This window comes from Marmota marmota, unplaced genomic scaffold (assembly GCF_001458135.2).
Source record: "Marmota marmota marmota unplaced genomic scaffold, marMar, whole genome shotgun sequence".
In the NCBI taxonomy this organism is placed as follows: Eukaryota; Metazoa; Chordata; class Mammalia; order Rodentia; family Sciuridae; genus Marmota; species Marmota marmota.
In genome coordinates, this window is record NW_026000174.1 from 1,196,256 (window position 1) to 1,200,542 (window position 4,287).

The 4,287-nt window shown below is 33.2% G+C and overlaps 1 long non-coding RNA gene across 1 annotated transcript in view; it reads right to left on the bottom strand.

Annotated features, from left to right (window-relative positions):
- Nucleotides 1–1,736, bottom strand: part of LOC125611992 — a 40,327-nt gene extending 38,591 nt beyond the window's left edge. Inside the window, exon 1 of the long non-coding RNA XR_007342227.1 lies at nt 1,725–1,736. This is a non-coding gene — a long non-coding RNA (uncharacterized LOC125611992). The remainder of the gene's footprint in view (nt 1–1,724) is intronic.
- Between the last annotated feature and the right edge of the window lie 2,551 nt (nt 1,737–4,287).

A 4,287-nucleotide genomic window follows, 5' to 3' on the forward strand; every position in this document is an offset into this window, starting at 1 on the left:
GAGGGGAGGGGAGGGGGGATAGTAGAGGATAGGAAAGGTAGCAGAACATGACAGTCACTAGTATGGCAATATGTAAATCAATGGATGTGTAATTGATGTGATTCTGCAATCTGTATATGGGCTAAAAATGGGAGTTCATAACCCACTTGAAGCAAAATGTGAAAGATGATATATCAAGAACTATGTAATGTTTTGAACAACCAACAATAAAAAAATAAATAAAATAAATAAATAAATAAATAAAATAAATAAAATTAAACATTCAATTGAAGATGTTGAAAAATAATCCATAAAAACAATACAATTAATGTTGATTAACTCAAAATTAATTTAGAAAAACAAAAATGTAATAAAAAATTAAGGGCCAAAAAAGTAAAAAAAAAAAAAAAAGAAATTATTCAATGATTAAAAAAATTCACTGGAGGCTTTTCATTTGAGGAGAACAATATATAGACAAACATCCATCAAATCTAATCAAGGAAAAGGGAATAAACAGCAATTAGTAATGAGAAAGGAGGTACACAGATAAAGCTATATAAAACTACAAGATAAATTTTACATCAATAAATTTGAAAATACAGATAAACTGAAAATTATTCTGGGAAAATATACATTAACTAAATGAAATAAAAGTAAATAGAAAACTTGGACTTTGATGGTAAAATGTCATAAAGGGCACTTAAAATTATCTTATTTTAAAAAGCATAATCTAAAATATTTTAATGATAAATTTTACCATGAGAAATCAACATGGAAAAACATGGAAATATTGATAGCATTTTTCTGACAAGGTAATTTTGGTAGAGAAATCAAACAAGGAATGAAATGAAAGAAAATAATAGGGCTAACATTAAAAACAAAGATTTTTTTTTAATAATTCCAAATAAAGTACTTAAATATTGAATTGTGAAACTCAATAAACTAATAATACTTCATGAACAAGTATTATTACAGTAGGATTATGAGTACTCAATATTAGAAATTCGAGTGGTAGAGTTGACACCATTAGTGTATTAAAGAGAAAAATGTTATCTGTGAAAGAATAGGATAAGAGCACACTTAAAAATAATTAACACCAATTCCTAATTAACATAAAACAAATCATCAGCTAAAAATAAAAGGGAAGTGTCTTCAGATAGAAAAAGCTATTGGTAATCTATAGCAAATATGACACTGATAACAAACTATTAGAAGAATTCCCATTGAGTCCGAAGTGCAGGAAGTGTGCATTATGTGCACAATTTCTGAAGCAATAATGAAATTTTTGCCCTAAGTGGGGCATTTCTGAGAGGTAAATAAAAAGTGTTAGTGCTACTAGCTCAATGGCTTTATTTGGGACAACTCTTTCCACCTAAACTGTTCTGAGCAAACTCCAGCATGAGCCCACTTCATCAACCTGCTACCACATGTGATATTTGACTTCATAGATAAAACTCTTACGTCAAGGAAAATAAAGCAGATAAAATGTTTAAAAAGACAAATCCACCTAAAGATTCAGCTACCTGTAAAATCCAGGGCAATCTAGAAATAAAATGTTAAATTCAAAGATATGAAAAAACAAAGAAAGGAAATCACTAGTTGTGAGCCACATGACTCTGGGCAAGTAATTTCTTGTCAGTGCTAGGATTCTAAGACCTGCTGAACCAGTAGGGACAGTTAAAGACATAAACGCAATAATTTCTAAATTATGAAACAAACTATCGCCTTGATAAAAATCTTAGCACAGGGAAAAAGTGCTGGTGAGGACAACATTTTAGAATGCTTCCCAAAGTGATTTCTGAAAAACAAAATGTTAAGGGATTCTTAGGAGCTGTCTAGCTAGATCACATGAGGGGAACACAGGAATAGCACAGGCATGGGCACATGAAAGTATATGGAGTGCTCAGAAAAGTACCATGAGTTTATTGTTATCAGTTTTGCTAACTAGAGCACAGTGATGTACAGCAGACCTCTAGAACTTGTTCACCTGGAAAACTGAAACTGGACACCCACTGAATAGCAGTTCCTCATTTCCCCCTAGCTTTTGTCTTAAAAACCATCATTCCACTCTGTTTTTACAACTTTGACCATTTTAGATACTTCATGTAAGTATAATCATTGCAGCATTTGTCCTCCTGTGACTAGTTTATTTCACTTAGCATGATACCCTCAAGCTTCATCCATACTGTCACATATGACACATTTCCTTCTTTTTAGTTGTCTTATCCAATTATAATAATAAATCAATAATATCAATATTCTATTATATGTATATACTCCTTTTTTACATATTCATCCATCAATGGACATTTAGGTTGCTTCCTTCTCTTAACTAGTATGGGAATAATTAAAAGAAAAAAATATCTTTTTTGTTAAATGCATGCTTCCCAAGACCCTTCTAGAAAATATGAAGTAAGCAGTACAATGGCATGAAAATGGTGGGTTCATAATATTTCATTCAGTCTGCTAAATACTATTAGGCATTGGATTGCTTTGTTTTTTTCTTTTCCTCTTTCCTTCCTTCCATCCTTCCATCTGTCCATTCTTTCTTTCTTTTCTCCTATCTTTTGGTGCTGGGAATTAAACCCTTGAATCCAGGGGTGTTCAATCACTGAGTAACATTTGAGACAGAGTCTTTCTAAGTTCGCCTGGCTGGCCTCAATCCTGTGGTCCTCCTACCTTAGCCTCCCAAGTCACATGCACCACTGCTCCCAGCATTGAATTGTTTTTGACTAACTTTCAACGTATTAACATAAACATATTTTACTGAGCAATTTTGCCACTGTGACCAAAAGGCTTGACAAGAACAATTAGAGGAGGAAGTTTATTTGCCTTTCAGTTTCAGAGGATAGCTCTGGGCAGAACATCATGACGAAACGGCATTGGTGGAAGAAAGCAGCTCAGGACAAGGCAACAAGGAAGGAGAGAGAGTTCTGCTCACCAGGACCGAATATCAACCCCAAGCCAGAACACCAGTGACCCACCTCCTCCAGCTACTAGTTATCACCTGCCTCTAGTTATCACCCAGTTAATCCATATCAGTGCATTAATCCACTGATTAGGTTACAGCTTACTATCTGATCATTTCATCCAAGAACATTCTTGCATTGTCTCACACATGAGCTTATGAGGGGACACCTCATATCTAAAATAACAACATCTTGCTTAATTTGGAAATAAATTATGAATACTATAAAATAAAATAATCAATTTGATTTTTGCATTTCAGATATACTCCCTAATATCAGATCATGGAAGCAGGCAGTTCTTGCATACTATGTAGTGTCATTTCAATTACACTTAAATTACACTCAGTATCTAAATATGAAATAGTCTCAAGTATGATTTTATTTGTCATTTGAACTCACTTTTCTTTCAAATACAATTAGAGTAAATTTTATAAAGCTTTTTGGTAAATAGAAAAGAATAGTAATTTGTCTTTATATATAATTCATTCAAATCATAAAAACTTAATGAATATCTGCTATTTTCCAGGGCTGTTTTCTAGGACCTGTTGTCCAGCAATAAGCAAAAGAAATAAAAATTATTATCCTCAAGGACCTTATTTTTTATTATGTGTATAAATACGTAATAAATACAGCATGTTGTTGGAAAATTCGAGAAACAGAAATTGAAAAGCAAAGCATAGTATATATCAGAAAATACATGCTATCAAAAAGTTATCAGTAAAGGAGATATAAACTCAGAAAAGGGGAGTAATTTTAGATAGGCTCATCAGGAAATATTTTTACATTTAGATGACATAAAGCAATAACTTGAGGGAGGTACAAAAGCAAGTCATGAAAATATCTGGGGAAAGGAAATTCCAGTTACAGAGAAGCATGACATCCTGTGTTTAAAAAGGAGGAGAAAGAGAAGGAGAAGGAAGATATTTCAAATAGAGGAAACAGGAAGAGTAAAGATCCTGAGGAAGGAGTGAGTCTAGAAATGTCAGGAATAACAAGAAATCTCATGGGACTAAAGAGACTGAATCTAGGGTAAAGTGCCAGGGCTGACATCAGAGAGAAAGCCCAGAGTCAACTCATGGAGAGCTCTGTGAGCTATTATAAGGAAGATGACTTTTACTCTGAGGGTTTTGAGCAGAAGCATACATTATCTGATTTATTTTGAGACAATTAGTCTAAAAGCCCTAAAATTGTTAGGAAGCAAAATTAAAAGCAGGAAGGCTGGCAGTTGCATTGGAGATCATGAGAAGCAGTCATTTTATACACGAGTGTGTGTGTGTGTATGTGTGTGTGTGTGTGTGTGTGTGTAATAAAGTTATCATGATTTGTTAATGGGTTGGAT